Raw genomic sequence first — 24,749 nt, 5'->3', positions numbered from 1 at the left:
GATTCCTCCATCCCTCTCGGAGAGCCTGGCAAGCTACCGAGAGTATCTCGCCCGCACGGCAAAGTCTGACTAGCTCCCCGTGACATATTCCATGTGCCAAACACAGTAACAACAAGTCTCACGATGGAGATGTTACTGGGCCCGCTCAAGCAAATCAATGAACAACAGGAGGACCGTGACCGTGACCGTGATTGCTGTAATAACACAAAGGCAAATGGAAGTATCAAAAAACAGATCAATAAAAATCAATTTGTGATTATTGTTGCACCTCACAATGTTGTTACTAAAGTCATTGTCTGAGGATTTGCTGGGCTCATTGGTGCCAGCTGAACCTTCTGTGTTATTGTTTGGGCTTACTGAGCTTGGTGGTCTTCTATGCAGCTTTCCCCTCAGATTTGGTGTGATTCTACAGTGTTGACAATACTATGATATTTGGAGGTATAGTGAGGCCACATTCACATGTGTGACCACGCACTCTAGAAGTTGTGGAGTGGAACAATTTCATGGCATGAAGAGATTCAATTGTGGAGCTGGGCCATTTCTTTGCTGGAGAGTATTAGGTTTGCTGGGAGCTGCTGTGCCTTCAGACAGAAAGAGGAATCTGTCAGCCCCACTGATCTCGAACTTTTGACTTTGATAAAATGGAGTAATTCCACTACAGAATATGATGTCATTAAACCTTTACATTTTTATGGCTTATAGTTTGACACACTAAGCCCTGGCCGGGGGGCGGGGGGGGGATGAGGGGCAATACGAAAAGTGGTGAGTTAGGATTTTTAATGACCAAATATGGTAGAGACGCTCAAGGCTGCTCTCCATACACTTGGGTGGAGCCTCATGTATCAGTGAAGTCTAACAAAACCCAGGTAATGCGGAACTCTGTGACCTTGGACTCAGGGCTCAACGGGACAGGAGCGGAGATCCTCTGCCCATTTCCCTCAGTCTCCAGCAACCCAGGGGTCACACCCATAAGTAATTCCTGTGGGTGCCAGATAATTTCGTCAGTGGCCATAATCCAGATCACACGGCTTTTTCTCCTGGAAGGGAACAACATGATGCCCGTCGTAGCTATGCCACCAGACCCTGCGCCAGTCTGTTTCACTCGGGTCGCCCGAGAGGGGGACAGGTGAGAGCTCTCCCCACCCCAAGGGATCCAGCCCCATTAGCCGAAAAACCCCACTACTCAACCGCCGCCATGCTCAAGGTCGCTCTCCACATACTCAGGCTGAGCCTTACACACTAGTGAACCTATTCCTGGACTGTCATAATAAGATACTCCCTACCCATTTTCTGAGAGTACCACATCACATTTGATGGGGTTCAAATAGTAGGAACCAATCATAGAGAGAAATACATATGCATATATATGCATATATACATATTTTCAAATATGTATATATGAAAATTCACATCACTCAACCTTTAACAACATATTAGTGATAGCCTAAAGAATTTCTTAATAGCCCCTGCCAAAATAGAACAATCTTTACACTGTTTCCTCTATGGATTCTTTTTTGTAGCATTTTCAGTGGTTTTTCATAAAAGATAATACAAAATATACTATTTAGATTGTGGTTTGGGACAGGGATTGGCGCTTGGGATGGAAATCTCCCAATTTTTATGGTGGGAAGGTGTAATGGTGGTGGGATTGGTGGTTGGCTATTAAATGTAATCAGATATTATGAACTACCTTATAAAAGAAAAAAATATATGAACATATGGTGGAGAGGGTATCCCTAAGACTTTGGTTCTCTTCTGTGCATGTTCTGTTCCTTACAGATTGCAAACAATTTATGAGGTAGAGCCATCTATTTCTAGAGGGAAAATCTCCTCAGTCCACTCAGTCTCCCTACCTGCAAGAGGAGCCACAATTATTTCCCAGCTCAAATAGTTGGTGATTTTGTGATTCGCTCTCTGGTTACTCATCAAGCGTAGGCCCAACCTTGAATGCATATGGGAATTAATCATGTCATGGGGAAATGAAACAATATTTGTTTTGATTATGCCACTGTTAATTAGGTAAGGTTCACCCTGACCCTGACTGAATGGTGCGGGCAGGGGCTTGTAATATGAGAACTGAATCCAAGTGAGAATGCTTTGCTGGAGCAGAGAGTCTGGAGCACTTCAGTTCAGATGTTTTGAATTGAGGGATGACTGGGACAGTAAACCAATGTTGGTAAGGAACGCATCAGCTGAGCTGGAGCTTGTATGTCATTATTTGTACTGTGGACTTTGCTGTTCACTTTTGGATAATGAAATACAAATAATAAATAACTTGGCTACCAGTTCGATTCCTCCGCCCCTCTCGGAGAGCCTGGCAAGCTACCGAGAGTATCTCGCCCGCATGGCAGAGCCTGGCAAGCTCCCTGTGACGTATTCAATATGCCAGACACAGTAACAACAAAGTCTCCAATGGAGACGTTACTGGGCCCACTCGAGCAAATCGATGATCAATGGGAGGGCCTTTACTTTACATGTTCTCATTGAATCTTCACAAATATTGATTAGAAAGTTTATAACTCCTATTATACATGGAAGGAAAATAAGTCTCAGAGAAGTTAAATAGCTTGCTTGAGATCCTGTTTGTGTGTATAATAATTCAAATTTCAACTTTCTATTTGTAAAGCAGCGGTGTGCTGGCAAATGAGTAACAACCAACTCTCTGTGGGGGAAAACAAAGCCTTTATTTGTTGTGTCTGCTGATTTCTGTGATGTAAATATTCCTATGATGGTCAGTTTCCAGCTACAAGGTTAATTACAGAGTTGAGAAAAGATGGGCATAGTTGGATCTATGGAAGGAATATAAGCTGATGTCAACATACCACTTGGAAGATTGGTGCTTTCCCTTCTCTGTCCTGGCACGGCTGTTTAGAGTCTGGTCACTGAGGAGGAGTTCAGCTCAATTCCTGAGTTCACTTATTTATTTTAATGAAGTGAATAGTTTCATATAGGAAATAGAGAGGTCTGAAAAAGTTCACTTTTTCACTGTATCACTGTCATCCCATTGTTCGTTGATTTACTCGAGCGGGCACCAGTAATGTCTCTATTCCTCCCAGCCCTGAGATTTTAGTAGCCTCTTCTTACTCATCTTATCCCAATGATTGGAAGCTTTTTCAGGATCAGGGGAATGAGAACTGTTGTCATTACTGTTTTTGGCGTATTGAATACGCCACGGGGAGCTTGCCAGGCTTTGCCAGTGCAGGCGGGATACTCTCGGTAGCTTCCTGGGCTCTCCAAGAGGCATCACTTGATCACTTGACATCCCGTTACTCATCGATTTGCTCGAGTGGGTGCCAGTAACGCCTCCATTTGTCCCTGTCGCATGCTAGTGTAGCCCAGTGGCATCTGCCCATTCTAGGAACACAAAGAGCCTCAAACCAATCATTGAGGGTCTTGACGAAGAAGCCTGGCCATCTTGTAGGTGGGCGGCCACACGATCTTTTGATGTCCCATGGAATCCAGTCGGTAATGGCTCTAGTCCAGCAGTTGTTTCCAAATCTCATTACGTGTCCAGCCCATCTATTTTCGATGTTTTGGCAAATGAGATAGCATCCCTGATTCTTGACTGTCATTGAAGGTCAAAAGTCTGAGAGGCATATATTTATGTATTTCTCTCTATGATTTGTTGCCTACTGTCTGAACCCCATAAAATATGGTGTGGTAATTATGGAAAATGCGTAGGAAGTGTTTTATAATGTGTCGAGCCACTGCGAAGTGGCTGCGCGGTCTGGAAATTTGCCGGGAGTGTGGCAGTGGTTGGGTAGTGGAGGTCGGCTGCTGGGGCTGGGTCCCTTGTGGCATCCCAAGTGAAAAGAGCCTGGTGCAGAGTCTCTGATAAAGTTAAGGAAGAAAAATTACATACCACATCGCTAGGACGTGGGTGACTGTAGGGTGGAGTATACAGTTTCTAGGTTTAAAAGTAAACTGGTAGGGGCTTATGATCAGTTTCAGTCTTATCAGTTGCAGGAGTTTGGAATTTTGTACACAGACAAGAAAATTGTATCTTTAGACATCAGTATGATAGTGTAGATCATGTTGATGGTACATGTATTAGCAATAGTTAAAGTAATAATTATTGAGATGGACTGGAAGAGATATAAAGTTAGGGGTAGAGAATCTTTGGCATTCTGGTAGTGGTAGAGTTCTAGTAACTTTATATACACCAAAAGCATAGATATTAACATTATTGTAACCATATACTTTAAAACTATGAGTCTTAGAAAAGGAATTCAGGAAATAAAACAGCACACTGGATAATCCAAGAATTTGAACTTATCTTGATAAAAACATCAAGTAATTTTAAAATTTGGAGTAGGATATGGGTCAGAAAATGTTCTAAGCATCTAGACAGGCAACATTGTGGAGGGGTTAAGCATTTGGGTCCTAGAATTAGACTGCCTAGCTTTACACCCTACTCTATTTCTTCTTGTTAGTTATATGTTTTTGAGCAACAGATGACAACAGGACTTGTCTCATAGAGAGGATGTGGCTTAGAACAGAGGTTCTTATGGATTAGGAAATTAACATCTTTTATTCCTGATCTCATATATTTTCTCTTCTCAGGTTTCTAAAAAGGCATTACTATTCTAATTTTACCAAAATAAAAACTGAGAATGAAAAGTTGCGGAAGAGGTTGGTGTAGGATGGAACTCAAGTCCATTGAGTGTAATGACAAAAAATGTGCTTTTATCCTTTAGGTCATATTGGTTATATTTTTAGTATGGTGGTCTAAAGGCATTGAACATATGACTCCCGGATACCATGCTGCCAGTCACAGACCTCTAGGATAGGCCTAACAGAGTAAAGGGTCCTTTATATCATATGCTTTGCTGTACTGTGTTTATATTCCAGAAGAAGGAAACAAATTTGGTCTGGCAAAGTAAGGTTACTAGCTTTTATCATCACACATGAGATGAGAAGAGTAGTTGTGTGGGAACACCAAATCATAGAAGACATTTTAGACCATGGATTGTGAGAGGAAACCACAGTTTTAGGCAAAGAATGGTCTGGCCTAATTGATGTTTTACAAAGATCACATTTTCTGCTATGTAGCCATCAGAATATAGAGCAATGAAAGTGGAAACTGGGAGGTGAGCTAGGAAGCATTTGTAAAAATCCAGAGAGATGATGGTGACTTTAGATCAGAGTATATTGGGACTATAAGATATGTTCCAGTTCACTGCAAGATCTGGTCACAGAATAGACATGAGCTATGAGAGACAGAGGAATATGAATGGTTTAGCTTATGTACAGAAAAGTCTAGAGTTGCCATTTTTGAAGATTAGGAAGATAGGCAAGACAGGCAAATGTCCGGTGTATTATTTTGCTGGGGGGAGGGCTTGAAGTTCCAGGGTTTATTTCCTGATATATTTAAAGTTTAAATTTCTTTTTGAATTTTCAAATGAAAAAGTCAGGTATGTAGTGGTTAGATGTACTACAATGACATTCAAAAGAATGGTAGGACCTGGAGTTTTCAATTTGGGGATATCTACCAAATCGCTGTTTTTTACCAGAAAAATAAGACAATATAGGTTAGAAATTATCTCTAAGACAATGACAATTATCACTAAGAAAGGATTACATGGCCAGCGTTCACTAAGAAATTACTATGACACTTGAATATTCAGTCACTAAGACACCAAGGCCTAAGAAACCTTAAGATCATTTAGAAATACCTAAGACAACAATCACAATGAAATGACCAGTAAGACAATGATAGTTGGAAATGATCACTCTGGACAAGAACTGCGTGCTGAAAGTAGGCAAAGGAATATATATGACAACATTTCAGTATCTGTATTGTAAACCATAATGCCCCAAAGTTTAGAGAGTGATAGAAAGAAAGAAGAAAAGTTTCTGCCATAGAGTCAGACTGGAGTGGGAGGGGGACAGGTGGAAAAGTGGGCCAGAGGGAAACTGGGTACATTGATGGTGGGAAATGAACACTAGTGAAGGGAGTGGAATTGGAACACTGTATGACTGAAACCCAATCATGAACAACCTTGTAGCTGTGTATCTCAAGATGGTTCAATTAAAAAGTTGCTCTTTTTTAAAAAAAAAACTGGATACAGTTAGATGCAGAAAAAGAATAATTAGATACAATAATCTCATAAATTATTGTACTACTTGTACAATACTACTTGTAGTGCAAGAATGGAGACATTGTATAAGAATGGAGACATCCACGACATTGGCAACTATCGCCCGATCTGCTTATTGTCTGTCATCTACAAGTTGTTCACTCGAGTCATCCTAAATAGGATTGGCAGAACACTAGATGAAGGACAACCATGCGAGCAAGCCGGGTTCCGCAAAGGATTCAGCACCATAGACCATATCCACACGATAACCAAGCTCATTGAGGTTTCTCGGGAGTTCAAGATGCCACTCTGTCTGACGTTCATTGATTTAAAGAAGGCCTTTGATTCTGTTGAGACGGAAGTGGTCATTGAAGCCCTAGCCAATCAGGGCATTCAAGCCCAATATATCAAGATCCTCTGTGAGCTGTATTGCGGATTCACTACCAGGATCTCACCATTCTACAAAGAAGTAATCATTGATGTCAAGAGAGGGGTTCGACAGGGTGATACCATTTCACCGAAACTCTTTAGTGCCACCCTCGAGAACATCATGCGATGACTGGAATGGGAAGGAATGGGAGTGAAGATAGATAGTTGGCAACTACACCACCTCCGCTTTGCTGATGACGTTGTTTTAATAACACCAAACATTAGCCAAGCGGCACAAATGCTGGCCAACTTCGACCATGAGTGTGGAAAGGTTGGACTACAGCTGAATCTTACAAAGACAATGTTTATGAGAAACAGCCTCGTTCCTGATGCTCCATTCGCTCTCAACGGAAGACCATCTCCGAATGCAACAGTTATGTGTACCTAGGTTGAGAAGTCAACATGAAAAATGACCTGGCACCCGAGCTGCGCAGGAGAAAGAGAGCGGCTTGGAACGCTTTCAAGAGCGTCGAAGAAATAGCTAAGAGGACGAAGAACCTCCGGCTCCGGGTATATCTCTTTGATTCCACTGTTCTTCCTGCCTTAACATATGCCTCAGAGACCTGGGCCCTATGCAAACAGGATGAGAATGCTATTCGGGTCTCCTAAAGAGGAATTGAAAGAGCTATACTTGGAGTGTCACGTTTCACTCAAATGAGAGAAAGAATCCGGAGTTTCGACTTCTGTTGGCGATCAAGAATCAGGGACGTGGTCTCGTTTGCCAAGGCATCAAAAATCAGATGGCTGGTCACGTAATGAGATTTAAAGACGACCGCTGGACTAGAGCTGTTACCGACTGGATTCCACGGGATGTCAAAAGACCACGTGGCTGCCCACCTACCAGATGGTCAAACTTCTTCATCAAGATCATGAACGATTGCTTTGAGGCTCTTCGTGTTCCTAGAACAAACAGACGCCACTGGGCTACACTGCACGCCACTGGGACAAATGGAGACATTACTGGTGCCCACTCGAGCAAATCGACGATTAATGCGAAGTCAAGTTATCAAGTGATCAATCTCATAAATGAGAATATAAAGAAGAGAATGGTTCTGAGGTTGGAGCCCTGTGCCTATTTCTTGCTCACAGGTTGGGAAGATGAGGAGATTGCAGGAAGTGTCTGGTCAGTGAGAGAGGAGGATTCAAAAGAGTCCAAAGGAAGAAGCTGTTTCACAGGTGAGGGGATACCTGTTGAGTCCAGGGATACTGACAAGTGGCCACTGGTATTTTCTATTTTCCCCACTTTATTTATACACTGTGTTTTACGAAGTTGTTTATGATGATTCTTACAGGCATGTAGTATTCCAACAACAGTCCCACCACAACTGTCCCCTTCCCTCCTCCATTGTCTTCATTTTCCCAACCATCCCCGCCCCCCGCCCCCCAACGCCTGGCCCTGTAGCAGGCCCACAATAATTTATTTTATATTACTTGTTACCAATAAATGGCTTATGAAATAATCAAAAATATTTCTGTAGAAGAAAAATTGTGAACATTGTTGTATCTTACCATGAGGACATTAAGTTCTTTTTTTTAAATTTTACTGAATCACCATGAAAAAGTTACAAGCTTTTATGTTTGGGTTACAATCACACAATGATCATACACCCATCCCTCCACCAGTGCACATTCCCCACCACCAATCTCCCCAGTATACCCTCCTTCCCCACCCTCCCCCTGCCTCCATGGCAGGCGATATTCCCCATACTCTTTCTCTACTTTTGGACATTATGGTTTGCAAATCAGACACTGAGAGGTCATCATGTTTGGTCCATTATCTACGAGGATATTAAGTTCTTGTCTGAGCATTTACTAAGCTTTTGTTGCAAGTTAAGCCTTCTGTGTTAATGTTTTTGTTAGTTGAGATAGTTTTTCTTCTGTGCTATATCCCATTCAGTCTGGTGTGCTAATGCTGGCATATTAGTGTTGCAGAGTTTGAGGATGTCTTGTGGTGGCACAAGCAGCTGTGTGCTCCCAAAAATCCAGAATATTTAACTGGGCAGTAAAATATTTAGCTGAATGTGACTGCCAGGCCTTCCAGAATTATGCAGAGGTCGTGGGGGAGGTTGCTCATCCTGACTCCAAGAAGACCTGGAGTTTTCAGACGCAAAGACTGTGTACCTGAAATTTTAGGCATATTAGTTTTCTGTGGCACTCAATCATGAGGTGGTAGGGTCTGATTGGAGGCATGGCAGCAACTTTGGAGTGTGGGAATGGCTTCCAGAGCTTTTTGGGGGGCAGAAGCTGGCCCATCCCTCTCCAAAAGTACCCTGGAGTTGTGAGCCAGGAATGGCTGTCCAAATTTTTTTTGCAGATAGTTTATCTCTTTCAAGATTTATTCGTGAATCTCCAGAACATGTCCCATAGATGAGTTTATATGACAGAAGTGGAAGGGCATTGGCATAACTTTCAGGTCTTCTAGAAGTAGGGGAAGGTGCGAGGGGAGTGACTCTGAGGATGGCCATTGATCTTTGACAATATAGTCTCAGAATTTGTCTTTACATATTTCTGTGTGTCACAGTTTGAGCTCTCTGGCAGAGAATAAGTTTTTCTTTCTTTTCTCCTTTTATTCCTACTCTGAAAATCAAGAAAATAATAATCTTAGAGAGTAGTATTAATCATTCTATTAAGTTATACACACGTATATATGTATATATATAATCTCACAGCAAATTCTTAATACAGAGTGGAAAAATAGTAATCAAACTATCAAACTGTCAGTCAATGTAAAGCCACTCTTGTTTTTAATAAAAAACTTAAGTTCTATGAAGCCACAGAAAAGTAACCCATTTGGAATTATTTTTAACCTCTGCAATGGCAATATCCAACTATTTCCTATTCTACTTAGTAACTGAATTAGAATTTTATCTTCAAGTAAGAGTGAAACTTTAGGAGTCTGTTCTTCTATATTAAGATTTCAACTTGCATGTTTTCCACTGAAATCCTCCATGTTCAGTGAGAGAGGCACAATTCTTCGTGTTCCTAGAACAAACAGATGCCACTGGGCTACACTGCATGCGACAGGGACAAATGGAGACGTTACTGATGCCTGCTCAAGCAAATCGATGATTAATGGGAAGGCAAGTGATCAAGTGATCAATCTCATAAATGAGAATATAAAGAAGAGAATTGTTCTGAGGTTGGAGCCCTGTACCTATTTCTGGCTCACAGGTTGCTCGGGTATAGTTTCTAAACTGCTGTGAAATTCTGTCTTTGACACACATTTATCTTCTGATTGGCACCACATCAAGTTGCAAGTCCTAGCTTCATCCACACAAACAACTCAGTGTTCAGAACACAGGTCATAACTCTTCTGATGTGCTCAGGGAGACCACACTGTGACCTCTAAATCACTCAGATTTAGAAGGTCTAGTACATTTCAACCAGGTACTTTGTCTGCAACTGGCGGAAGCTGCCACCAAGCGGACCCATACACTTCGAGGTATAGTTTGACGTTTGTGAACATCTCTGCTCATACCTAGATCAGGAGAAACACAGGAAAACAAAATATGACAGAGTGAAATTATTTTCTATTCTTTAAAAGTTGGCAGGAACTAGAAGAGAAAGTGATTAAGGCCTATCAACGGGCATGGTTTCCTAATGATGAACTTCTTTCCAGAGGCATTTTTAAACTACCTGGCTGCCTCTCTAACTTAGCTCCTTGCCCTGGAAACTCGAGTTTAGTAATTAGTTTACATAGTTAAGTGGACTCATTAAGGCTGGTGTTGGCCATTGTCCTTGTCTTTTAGGCTAAGTAGGTCTCTCTTTAAGAAAGAGTATGTACTTTTTCAACAAATGAGCAAGTAAAACCATTTGAAAAATCAGCACAAAGGTGTTAGTGAAAAAAATGATTTCTCCTTATACTATTCCTGTCATAGGAAAAGTGTTTTTTTTTAGAGCATCTCTACCTCAAGCCTATTTTTTGGGGGGGAGGGGGGCTCACACTTGGCGATGCGATGCACAGGGGTTTCTCCTGGCTCTGCACTCAGAAATTATGCCTGGCGGTTCTCAGAGGACCATATGGTATGCAGGGAATCAAACTCCAGTTGGTCGCGTGCAAGGCAAATGCCCTAACCCTGTGCTATTACTCCAGCCCCTGCAAGCCTATTTAAAGGAAATGGAAAAGTTAAAAGAAATTGGAAGAAGGAATGGCAGCTAATAGAGACATTTTCTGTATGTCAGTGTGCGATTCTATGTGTCTCAGACAATCCTTAAGCAGGCAGGATATGACTTATAGTAAATAAAGATTGTATCACTGTATCACTGTCATCCCATTATTAATCAATTTGCTCAAGCAGTAGCCAGTAATGTCTCCATTCATCACAGCCCTGAGATTTTAGCAGCCTCTCCTTACTTGTAAAGAAAGATTACAAAGGCTAATTGGCTTGGTAGATGTCAAGCACAGCTATTAGGTATCAAAGACCGGGTTTTTAACATAGATATGTGGGATCCTGAAATCCTTCTACTTTCTTGGGAGTACAATAATGAAAGAGACAACATGTGGGTTCTTGAGTAAGGATCCTGCACTCAAATATCCTATGAGGATTGGGTGCAGTATATGTTTTTCCCCACATCAACACATGATGCTTAGCCATCTGCTGTGTATTCTATGATTCAACTGAGTGCTGATGTTATGTATCTACATGGAAATAGGCTTGAACCCTACAAGTTAAGAATCACATGCACAAGACTCCTTCCTGGGATTTTTAGCCAGCTGATTATAGATGATAGGTTCCAATAACCCCTCTTCTAATGTCCAATTATATTTCTAGAGTGACCCACAAATCCTCAGAGAAAAACTTTGTTCAATAGATCATTGCTTTATAGTAAAGGAGCAGACAGGCAGACAGGTGTAGGGAAGGGGCATAAAGCATCTGTGCCAACTCTAAGAATGCCACTCTCTCCACATCGTTATGTGTACACCAACTCAGAAGCTCTTTGAACCCTGTTCTTTCACATTTCCCCCTTTTTTGGACCACACCCAGTGGTTCTCAAAGGATACTCCTGGCTCTGTGCTCAGGAAACACTCCTGACAGGCTTGGGGGGAACATATGGGAAGCCAGAGATCAAACCCAGGTTGGCCACTCACAAGGGAAGTGCCCCACACACTCTATTATCCTTCTATCTCCATATTTGAAGTTTAAGCACATAGGCATGATTGATTAAAAAATGGTTATTAATGGTTAAACTTAATGTCAGTCCATGTCTTTCCCTGGAGGTTAGGATATGGGACTTAAGATTTAAACCTCTACTTATTGATGTGGTCACTGTCACTGTCACTGTCCTCCTGTTGTTCATCAATTTGCTCGAGTAGGCCCAGTAACATCTCCATTGTGACAATTGTTACTGTGTTTGGCATATCGAATACGTCATGGGGAACTTGCCAGGCTTTGACCAGCGGGTGAGATATTCTTGGTAGCTTGCTGGGCTCTCTGAGAGGGGCGGAGAAATCCAACTCGTGTCGGTCATGTTGACTGCTTGCAAGGCAAACTCCCTACCTGCTGGGCTATCGCTCCAGCCCATTGATGTGGTACTTCCCGCATCTAGCCTCCATCCTCCTCCAGATTTCCTTATCAGGACAATATCAGGTACCTTTGTTATTCTTATTATTTAGAAAGGTCCAGTGTTCTAAGAGATATGAGATAGAACCAGGAACAAAGAATAAATAATATAAGAAATATAGTTTTGTTGTCTGAGCAACCATAATGTATCAAAATTTATTTATTATATGTCACACTATCTCAAGAGGCTCTCTGGGCTTCCTTTTCTTCTTCACTAGGGGTGAATTGTGATGGCTGATAGCTTTTTTTTGTTGTTTTTTTATGACTCTGCCTTCAAAAGGCACATCTTAAGAGAACAGATAGAAGAATTTGACATTGACTATGTAAAATAATGTTTAAGAATATAGACACTGAAATAAAGCTAAACTACTATCCCGAGTAAGTTTATAAATTATTAACTTCTCTTATTTCTTCAGGTTGGAAAGGGGACAAAAATTAGTTCCTTCATCAAAAAAGCATATATTGTGAGCATTAAACTACATGAAATATTTAATTTCAGTTCCAGAAAAATAGTCAAGTGTTAATTATTTGTGTGGTCTGTGGTCAAGATGCCACTCTCCCTATTTCTGGCTCTAGATAGGGAGAAGAGGAAAGCATTTTATATATATATATGTACATAGGGTGTATATGCATATATATTCATATTTATACACACATATCCCCCCACTTCAAGTTCATATACATATTTCATATATTTACACTAAAATAAAAACATAATTATGTATGATTAATAAATGATTCTACTCATTAATTGTAGGATAACACTGGCTTGGTCTTTCTGCCTTGACACAGGGAGCTTAGGTTTATTGGGTTACTCCCATCAGAGTGCTCCCATTCCTCTGTGTTTACTTGTAGCTTCTTTCTTTGTGCTCCGCTTCCCCAACCAACCACCTTGATCTCCTAAATAGACTCTGTTAACTTGTAAATATTTCTTTTCTTTTCTCCTTAAGCCCTTTGCATAGTTAATTCAGAGCAATGTCCTTTTTGTATAGACACAGAAAGACAGTTAATGCTATGCTTTTGTAACTTGGGAGTTAGTTGACTCAGAATGATATTCACTCTTGGGCATCTGTTCTCTCGACTTCAGCCTTGCCCTTACTTCCTAGCTCCCCCAAAGCAGGGTCCTGACAAGGAACTGGATGGACCCAGAGCAAGCAGTGAGCTACCCTGGCATCGAAATGGGCCAGGCCAAAGTGCCAGAATACTTAACTATAAGTTAAGATCATGATCATGGACAAATTCTGTCATGATCCAAAAAGTACAACTGAATTAGGACCCTGCTAGGGTTAGGAAAGATTAATCTCGCCTGAGCACTGTAGTCTGAGATCTATAGCGAGATGACCCCAAGAGAGCCATCCTATAAGCTTAATGAATCTCTTACTGTGTTTATACAAAATAACTAATATTAAAAGGTAGAATTAAGATGTTAATTGAGATGTTATTTAAGTTATTGGACTGAGGAGAGAAGAAACACCCCTTAGTGGTATTTTGCCCTTGAATGGAAGAAAGGCTTTCATAGTAGATTTTGCTACCGGATGGGGGGATGGAGTGTGGTTCAAGGTTGGGAGTTGGAGAGAGACTAGAGAGAGAACAAGGCAGGGAGATGGAGTGTGGAGATAGGAGTGGGAGAGAGGAATTCGGGGCAGTGTGAGACTAGAATGGGGAGTTTAGTAAGACTGGAACAGGCACGCGGGGAAATGGAATAAATGGCAACTGATCACCCTTGGCTTGGCCCTCGTTTCCTCCTTCATTCACCCATGTCATTGGCCGGCCCTGGTGGGGGAGTGTTCCGAGACCACCAAATGCCGGTGGCGAGAGAGAGACTCTGGGAGTTTCCCAGCTACCTGGTGGATACACAATTTTCACTGTCCTGTCCTCCCATTGTTCATCGATTTGCTCAAGCAGGCCCAGTAACTCTCCATTGTGAGACTTCTTGTTACTGTGTTTGGCATACTGAATACTCTCAGTAGCTTGCCAGGCTTTGCAGTGTGGGCAAGATACTCTCATTAGCTTGCCGGGCTCTCCGAGAGGGGTGGAAGAATCAAACCCGGCTCGACCAGGCTGGCTGTGCACAAGGCAAAGGCCCTACCACTATGCTATCGCTGCAGCCCCTGCTATGGCTCCAGCCCCATTAATATAAAACATATTATATCAATATCACATGCCATAAACATACATTTTAACAAAATAAAAATAAAATTTCTGGATCTAGGAATGGAATTCAACTGGTAGAACATATGCCCAACTTTTGTGAGCCTCTAAGTTGATCCCTGGTAACTCTAGCATGAAAAATGTACTCCTAAACCACTGGACTAAGCCCTGATGATTCACTAGAACTTCTGGGGAAGGTCTGATGTAGTCTTCCAAGTCCTCCAATTACAGAATAATCAGGCCCACAACATGGGGCTAAGTATTACCAGGTGTGAGCCCCAGTCCCCATGCACTGCTTGGATGTGTCACTGTCCTCCAGTTGTTCATCAATTTGCTCGAGTGGGCCCAGTAACGTCTCCATTGGAGACTTTATTGTTACTGTGTTTGGCATATCGAATACATCACGGGTAGCTTGCCAGGCTCTGCCGTGCGGGCTAGATACTCTCGGTAGCTTGCCAGGCTCTCCAAGAGGGATGGAGGAATCGAACCCGGCTCAGCCAAGCTGGCTGCGCTCAAGGCAAACACCCTATTGCTGTGCTATCATTCCAGCCCTATTATAGATTAATGGGAATTATTTAGCAGTCAGGTAAAGTGACCCTCATGAAATTGTTCAAGACAAAAGTACCAGGGAATGCTTTCACAGAACCAAGATTTGAGTGGTTTCTTAGAATAGGTTAGATTTCACTACATTTGAATGAAAATTATGAGAGCACAAAGCAAAACTAGGAATCATGGAGTGGCAAGACACATAAAAGGATGACAGCACTTGCTTTTGCATGCAGAAGGCAGAAGTTTGACCCTCAGCATTACATGTTCCTGCCAAGACTGTTAGGACCCACCTATCAAAGCACTGCATCAAACCTCCAACTGGTTCCTCTCTCCTCCCGGAGTTTAAAAGGAAGCAGTAGGCTTTCCTGACCTGATTCAGAATTTGTTTTTATCATTAGGAGTGTTTAATTAGCTGGCATGATTTTCCTCAATTCTTAGCTAGAACTTTTTTAGCTTGTTCGTTTTTGGGGCACACTTGGAGATGCTCAGGGGTTATTCCTGGCTCTGTACTCAGAAATTACTCCTGGCAGTGTCTGGTGGACCATATGGGATGCCAGAAATTAACCCAAGTTGTCCACGTGCAAGGCAAGCACCCTTTCCTCCCTATCTGCTATAGTATCTCTATAGTATTATGATAATTAGTGTTATTTGTTGACATAATAAAGGATGATTCTGTGTTTCTTTCATATCATAGTCTTGCACTGGCACCTTGTTTGACCCTCAAGCTATAGGCAGATGCCTATGATGGTTTTGGTAAGTGATAGATTTCATAGAAAACCTGATGACTTGTCAAATCACACAACAATGTTTACTTTTTATAATAATAAATATTATCATTAAACTGGGATACACAATTAATAATACATATTATGTGTTACATTTACATAAAAACATATGTAAGTACATTTTTGGTTTAGTGGCCATACATGGCTGTGTTCAGAGTTTACTCCTTTTTCTGTGCCTAGTGATCACTCCTAGTGATGCTAGGTTGTGGGTGTGTGTGGAAGAACCATATGTGGTGTAAGAATTTGAACTAGAATCAGCTTCGTGCAAAGCAAATTCTGAGCCCCTGTACTATCTTCTGGCCTGAGCATTATATTTTTGTTCACAAGTGCTGGACACATTTTAAAGTTTCCACATATCTTCTGGTAGACTTTCATTTCAGGAATTCAGGATAACTAAGTGCTTTAGGAGCAAATCACTTAAGTAAATTTTAGCCTGCTTGGCTTAGCACATATAGTAAGAGGAAAATCCACAAGTGTACCAATTTTCCATTCCACCTCTAATGCTATAAATTATACTAAGATACCCACTTAACTTCGTTTTTATTTTCTTGCTGTCCCCCACTCACCCCCAGTATTAATAGGAAAAGGATTCAACTGTCGGTATGGTCTTGGTTCTCCAACACCTATTGTTTCCTTTTTCTTCTTTTTTTTTTAAAAATATTTTTATAAAGTTGTTCGCAATAATTTATTATATTTAATATTTGAAAACCAGTCCCACCACAATTGCACCTTCTTACCACCAAAGTTTGAATGTTTCTACCCCAAATCCCAAACTGTGTCCCTGAATGCAGAACCGAAACAATTAATTTTGTATTGCTTGTTATGAATAATCCAATAAAAATGGTCCAATACAGTTTCCTTTTCTGAAACCCAGACACAGCTATGCTTAAGATCACTCTCCACATGGTTGGACGGGCCCCACAACTGAAGGAACTGTCAGGGAAACCCAGGTGTGTAGGACCTACAGCTGAGATCTCCAAGCCTGCTCGAATTGGGACTGGGCTCCTTTACCCAGATCCTCCATCTTCTAGTAGCTAGGAATTACGCCCATCAACTGCCCCCGGTGCCCTGTAATCCCATTAATGGCCAAGACCCAGAGACTATAAAATCAAACTTTCGGAACTGTGCGGCGACTTCTTATTGTCTAGTTCTCGCTCTTGGAGAACACAACAGGCTACCGAGGGTAGCAAGGCAGAATCTGGCAAGCTCCCTGTGGCATATTTGATATGCCAAAACCCAGTAACAATGATAGTTGTTACTAATTCCCCTGCCACTGAAAGAGCCTCTAATGTGGCACTTGCTAAAATCTCAGGGCTAGGACAATTGGAGACGTTACTGGTGCCTGCTCGAGGAAATCGATGAACAATGGGATGGCAGTGATGCAGTGATACAGTTTCCTTAGAGGAAAGTGTGTAAAGACGGTTGTATTTCATCCTGAAGCCATTAAGCCTTTGTCCTGTGCTACTCTTGGTACATCAGTTGTGTAGAGTATGAGAGGTCATGAAAGTGGCCACGCACTCTGGGAATTCTAAAATTTAGAATGTTTATACAGCAGATTCATTCATGGGTGAGGCTCATCTGAGCTTGTGGAAGGTTGCTTTGGGCACGGCAGCTATTGAGTTCTGGAGATTTTTGGCTGCCGGGGTTCTGTTGGGGTGGGGAGGGGTACTTACCTGCCCCCTTTGAGTTGCACAGGTGAAGACAGCCTGGTGCAGGGTCTAGATGTTCTATATTGCTCTCTTCTGGGAACTTTATTTCTGTGTCTCTGGATCATGGTCATTGAAGAGATTATATGCGACAGGAACATCCTATTTCTTCTTGAGGGTTTCCCATTTTCTTTGGAGTTTCATGTGGTTCCATGCTTGCACCCCAGGGTTCAGGTGAAGGAATGCACTTCTCTTGCCTGTTATGATATATTTGGTGGGTAGGGGTGATATAATCAAAATTGAGCAAGTCAGAATGAACCTCCAGATTTTCCTGGGAATGTTGGGGCAAAAAAAAATCCTATTTAATGTGGATGAAGATATATGAGGCAAGGAGAATTGTGGGTAGCTGTCTTGTAGTGACGGCTGGTGTTAGGGTGAGGTTGCCACAGCAGAAGGCAGAGGAGAAAGAAAAGTCAGGCTCTTAGTTAGAGCATTGCTTAGCACTGACCTAGTTAAACTTTCTGTAATCAGCATTCTTTCTTGTTTTATTTTTCTTTTGCAAAAGTGAAAAATTTTCTTTTATTGTTAAAGATTTGCAAGAAATAATGGAATCAAGATCATTGGAATTAAGTTCCCCATATTACTGAGCTAGTTCTGCAAGATTTGTACCATCTCAATTTTCAAATCTATAAATTAAATGAGATTATGGTGGTGAAAGCACTTTCAAAACTCTGAAGTAATTATAAGGTATTATGATAATTAGTGTTATTTGTTGACATAATAAAGGATGATTCTGTGTTTCTTTCATATCATAGTCTTGCACTGGCACCTTGTTTAACCCTCATGCTATAGGCAGATGCCTATGATGGCATTTGTATATTTCATTCTTATGAGTTTTGGTAAGTGATAGATTTCATAGAGAACCTGATGACTTGTCAAATCACACAACAATGTTTACTTTTTATAATAATAAATATTATCATTAAATTGGCTCTTCCCTATCCTTAGTTTTCCTTCCACTGGATTTTGAAATTTTTAAATTAGTTTTTTTTCTTAATAGGTGCATTTCTAAGAGGATCCAGGGGCCCTGGAGTCACTTACTGTCCTGACACTTCAAGTTTTCACTTGGTAAGTAGAGGCAGTATGACCTACTGTCCACTATGGAGGGTTTTGTGAGGATTAAGTAGCATTATAGCACTGTCCTCCCATTGTTTATTGATTTGTTCAAGTGGGCACCAGTAACATCTCCATTGTGAGATTTGTTGTTACTGTTTTTGACATATCAAATACACCACTGGGAGCTTGCCAGACTCTGCCAGGCAGGTGGGATATTCTCAGTAGCTTGCCAGGCTCTCTGAGAGGATTAAGTAAGACCACATAACTTGTGTATCAGACATGCAGAGTATAAAAAATATAAATATGATCTGAGGAGAACATAAATCTTTTACATGAAAGATTCCTTCCTGTGAAAACTTTAGCCTTATCTGCTAAGGATGATTCCCTAATTGTAAATAACTTTATCTAAATATAGTACATAAGATGGGATTTTTTTTGATTTTGCTTTTTGGGTCACACCCAGCAATGCTCAGGGGTTCCTCCTGGCTTTGCACTCAGGAATTACTCCTGGCAGTGCTTGGAGGACCATATGAAATGCTGGGGATCGAACCCAGGTTAGCCGCGTGCAAGGTAAACGCCCTACCTGCTGTGCTATCGCTCCGGCCCCCATAATGTGGGATATTATGGAATATTGTAGACTATGTGGATACAATAGATTTTAATTATTATATACATTTATAAGTCTATACCTATTCTGACAAGTCTGAAATACTAAACGTAAACCAATAAGAGAAAATTGGAGAGTAAAGTTCAGATCCCATCACTTATAACTCACAATTTTATCCTGTAGTAGTTAGTAGATTAATTCGATGGTTACTCTGTGTTTTATGTACTTAAACAAAGACAGTAATTGCTAAAGAATTGAGACTTTTCATTCTAGTATGTTCTATTAGTGCTGTACAAAATAACTTTAATGTAAACCACAATTTAAGACCTATATATGTATGATTATATGTCCCTATCCACATATTTAAAATGTTAACATGTATAGTTTCTGCAGTAGCCAATTAAAAAGTAAAGTACAAGTGAAACTAATTGTGTTGATATATTTGACTCAATATATCAAAATACAATTTTTACATAATTATCTAAACATTTTAATGAGTCATATTATTTAAAAAAATTAAAATTTCAAAATTTGGTGTGTATTTACACATAACATCACATCTCTTGTAGACTGCCATTTTAGATGTGCTGGAGGAGTCATTTACAATGACTATTTTTATCGGCCAGTCTTATTTTAATGTATATATTTACTTTATTGGGCAGCTTTAGATTTTTCAGTAAGGGAGATTTTGAGATACAGAAAGAGTTGGGTTTGAATACCTGTTTGTCACTTGTCTTCCCTGTGGGTTTGCACATTTTAATATTCTGCATATTGGAGACTTACATAGATGAGTCACATCAAGGGACACGTCTCCAAGTATTGAACATGTAGGTGTTTCAGTGGCTAGACAAGGAGCTGTAAGTCCTCTATTTCCTGTGTCAGAGTGTTATGTCAACCAAATCCTTTTCAAAGCGGGAATGAGAGAAGATGAAATAATAAACTTATGGCAATAGGGAGAGGGAGAGGGAGGAGAGGGAGAGAGAGAGAGAGAGAGAGAGAGAGAGAGAGAGAGAGAGAGAGAAGAAGAAGAAGAAGAAGGAGGAGGGGGAGGAGGGGAGGGGAGGGGAGGGGAGGGGAAAGGAGAGGAGAGGAGAGGAGAGGAGGGGAGGGGAGGGGAGGGGAGGGGAAAGGAGAGGAAAGGAGAGGAGAGGAGAGGAGAGGAGAGGAGAGGAGAGGAGAGGAGAGGAGAGAGAGAACATTATTTTTATTTTCAAAGAAACCAACTTTGTCTGGCTCTATACTGAAGAACTAATATGAAAACTACAGAAGGATGATATTAGCTCGACAAGAAAGGGACTTTTAACAATGCTTTGGAAATGGGTATAGGTGTCTTGTGGAAATAATGTTTTTGGTCTGATTTTGGTTTTGTATCACACCTGGCGGTGCTCAGGAGTTTGTCCTGGCTCTATACTCAGAGATCACTCCTGGCAGTCTTGGTGGACCATATGGGACCATATGGGATGCCAAGGATGGAACATGGGTTGGCCAAGTGCAAGGCAAATGCAGTATCTGCTGTATAATTGCTCCAGTTTCGGAATTAAATTTTTTTCCCCAGAAGATGAATTACCACTTTATCATGTGGAGGGAGTGTAGTATCAAACAAGGAGTGTGTTTGAAGAGTTGACATCTTTATTATGTGTAAAGTTAGGTAGTGCAGTGACCACTTACATTTACAGTTGCCCTGGATAAAGTGGGAGGCTTGTTCAGGAGTCTTTAAATCATTACTCTTTTGGTGTACTGCTGCCTAAGTAACTAATACTGGACTCTAGACTCTTCTAGAATATGAAATTCTAGTATCTGAATATCCCTTCTTGAGTTCTTATCAGGAGAACAGCAACTTTTCATGAATCAATGTGAATTTATCTTTCAGTTGCAGCCATGTTGGCAGCCTCCACTTGTCTACTTGTCCCACTGCCCTCTTTTTAGACTTAGTTCAAGAATCTCTAAATTTTTCTAGATTGCCACAGTAGAAATGAGTAAATAATTTTACTTTCCCCTTAGACTAAAAAGGTAAGGTAAAGGCCCTCCCGTTGTTCGTCGATTTGCTCGAGCGGGCCCAGTAATGTCTCCATTGGAGACTGTGTTGTTACTGTGTTTGGCATATCGAATACATCACGGGGAGCTTGCCAGGCTCTGCCGTGTGGGCGAGATACTCTCGGTAGCTTGCCGGGCTCTCTGAGAGGGGGGTATAGGTGACATTTAGTAATAATTTTTTTCATGTTGGAAATAGCATATAGTTGCCGCTGAGACATTTTGATGACTCTCTATTAGTTTGTTTATATGTGCCCTTGTTTTTGTGAACTGAACATAGTAAAATAGACTTCTATCCAGTCTGTCTTGATTTGGTTTTTGGATAAACATCACTTAGTACTAAAAATAATGGTGATAAAATTATTATTTGTACTGAACTTTGTAACTACAAATGGTTTCCCTTCCATTATCTGTGTTGATATTGACAACAGTTCCATGGGTTGGGCTGGATAGATATCGCTCCCATTTACACCGAATGGAACCAGATGCTCAGATACTACGTGACTTGCCCAACATCTCACAGCTGGCAGTTAATAAACCCAAATATTTAAATCTTATTGCAAAGCCAATTGATTATTCTTATCTAGTTGAGGGTCCTACCGTTGCCAAGGAAGCAACTTGAATTCCTTGGGTAGAGAAATAGGTCACTGGGGTTAGGAAAAAACTCTTGTTGACACACCTGTCTGACAGTCATTCATCTGGAGAATGGGATTTTCCATTGCCTTATTTACTTGCTTCTCAACCTTTCCCCTGAGGGATGCCCCTGTTGGACTGCCAAGACTTCGCAATGGTCACCGCAATTTGTTGACAAATAACAAAGATGCTCCTTGTCTTGCTGTCAATTTTACATCCTCTGGGCTTGCCAAGTGAGCCTGACATGCCAGGAAGGGCTTTGTTGTGGTCTGTGACTCACTGCTCTCACTCCTCTGCCGCTCCCTGGGTGCAGGCGATTAAAATCTGCCCATTGCACAACTTCAGAACATCTCTGGGTGAATCGGCAGAGAAGGAAAAAAAATTACAGACCAAGGGTTCAGCTACTGCTCCATGAATTAAAAGGCTTGCTACCAAAGGAGGCAGGAGGGAGGTTGGAGGAGAGTGCCTCTCACCTCATCTGCAGATACTTTCTGCCATCATCCAGAGATTTAGCGGAGGCATTAACTACTGGAGGCAAGTGTTTTCTCTAAGACTGTTCCATCATCAAGGTCTTCGAATATCCTTTCGAATCAGGGAAATTCTTCCTCACTTACTCAGAAATACTAAGCTCAGGTCTTGTGAATGAGTTGCACTGTTGGTATGGCATACTTGAAGGTTACCCCAGGTGCTCACTTTAGGTAGTTTAGTATTTTGAAGCACTAGTTGTATTTTTTTTTTTGATGGGAAAGGAGTGTGCTTTATGAAGATAAAAAATGATCATTTGTAACTGAAATTTCAGTATGAAATAAAGTCATTTGGTTTCTCAAAGGGCAGTATCTTTTTAAAAACATCACATATTATATTGGTTACACTGGAGTTTCAGTTATTAGTGTAAACTGTCACTTTGTCTACAAAAATGTAATCTGTGAATTCTTATGCTGGAGGGATAAAGAGTAAAGTGTCCTCTTCAGCCATCATCATGTATGTCATGAATTCACTCAGTGGACAGTGGACAAGGGGCTGTCCTATGACAGGCTCTGTACTTTCTGTCTGGGGAGAGACCCACAGTGACCTCTCTCAGTGTAGTGAGAGAACAGAGCTACGGAGAGGTTATTTATCCCATTTATTTTAGTGAAGCGTTTACTATATGCAAAAGGTGCTTTTTATTTTTTGAGTTAAGCAAACAACTCATAGGGATTGTGGAGAAGTGTCTTGGCAATGATACTTGAGAAAAGTTTTAAGCCGAACTGCTCTTTGTTTTGTGCAAGAAGGACTCCCGCTCTGGGTTCTGACTTCTTCCAGCTGTGTTTCTCTTTGTGGTACAACTAGTGTTTTAAAACACACACACACACACACACACACACACACACACGCACACACGCACAAATTCAGAATCTGCTTCTGGGTGCTCTATCTTACTTGGGCTCACCGCATCACTTTGGCCAGAAGGATGGTCAAAATAATTGCAGAGGAAGGAGGTAACGGTGTTTGTACACATAAGCTGGGCAACAGCTTATATGTATGACACCCCCCCCCCCATTGCCGCTTCCAGACAGAACAGGTGTGGGGAACAGATGGGGTTAGGCTGATACTAGAACAAGGATGTTTCTGTTTTCCTTGGGTTTCTTAGTTCTAGGGCAGATACCTGATGAGTCTGAGACACGTGAACATGAACCTGGCCTTCCAGACTGTTGAAGGTATATTTTTCAAGGTGGGAGGACATTTGATCAGACACGAAGCTAATTTAATCCGTAGTTTTCATTTTTCCTATTTATTGCTGTTTGGTCCACACCCAGTAGTGCCCATGGTTTACTCCTGGCTCTGAACTCAGGGATCACTCCTGTTGGGTTTCAGAGGACCATATGGAGTGCTGAGGATCCAACCTGGGTTAGCCACATGCAAGGCAAGTTCCTTACCCTCTGTATTATCTTTTCATCTCTGGAACATAGCTTTTTAATAGTTTAAACCTCTTTTATTTGAGTCTCCTCCCAACCCCAGCTCCAAATTATTCTTGACCCAGTCTCTACAAAAGTTGTAGCCCACCTCATTGTGCAATCTCTTCAGTTCTCAGATATGAATGAGACCTTAGCTGTTAGAGGCTCCATTTGGGGGATACAAATGTTTAATCTTTGACGCTGCTGGTATTATGGTAACATGCTGAAAGAGAAGTCAGCCCACAAGGAGAATCCTGTCTATTAGAGACTCAGAAGAGAAGTGAGTGAGTAAGGTGGTGAGTATTAGAGACAGAAGAAGCAGAGCCTAACAAAGTAAGGCACTTGGGGGAAAAATTAATGGTGGGAACAGGAAGTGGAAGACTGGGTCTGCATCATGAGATATCTTAGAGAATTGTCTATAGAGGCTCTTAAAATGTATTGTGAATTTTTTTTAAGGTTGAAGAGATTTTAATTTTAGAAAGATCTCTCTGGCAACTGAGTGGAAGCACATTGGAGGGCCAAAGCTTGGGCCTTGGCTCTTATACTTGGTTCCTTAAAGGTTATTCTTTTATGTGCACAAATTTAACCCATTAGACATCTTCAGAACTACTTCAGCAGTTTATAGTCCAGCTATTAATTAGAATAATTTGGGAGGCATTTACAAAGTACCAATGCCCATCCTTGGTCCTAGATCAATTAAATCAGAGACTTGGGGCTTTAGTAATGTGTAAACTTTAGTTGTATTCTAGACTGATGCACGCTGAGGACTGATAATCACTGTGAACTTGTTCTATTTACCACTACATTGAGCAGTGTGAAGTAGTTATGTTTAGATGGTGAGTGATTACCTCCACCCCATAAATATGCAAATGATTTTTTTCTAGTCCCTATATTTTGGAGGGTGACTGGAAAGATTTTGCAAATATTCCTGACATTTGGGATATAAAAACAAGTTCCATGTTACTTTGGGGGGTGTGGGAGCTCCAAAGCAATGATCAGAAGGCCCAGTGCCCTTTCTAGAGGGCTAGTAGCTCAATGCAAGGACCTGAGGTTGTGGTAATAGGGATCATCTAAGCCACTTTGTGGTATTTGAGAACCTCCAGAGCTGCACTTGGCAGAACTCAAGGGACCATATTGTCTTCAGGATTGACCAGGGTCAACTGCATGCAAGACCTGCATCTTAACCCCGTTGCCATCCTTCCAGTACACAACTTTGTTTCTAAGGCT

Source organism: Sorex fumeus, unplaced genomic scaffold, assembly GCF_029834395.1.
Source record: "Sorex fumeus unplaced genomic scaffold, SorFum_2.1 ptg000034l, whole genome shotgun sequence".
Taxonomy (NCBI): Eukaryota; Metazoa; Chordata; class Mammalia; order Eulipotyphla; family Soricidae; genus Sorex; species Sorex fumeus.
This window is presented reverse-complemented; position numbering follows the sequence as displayed.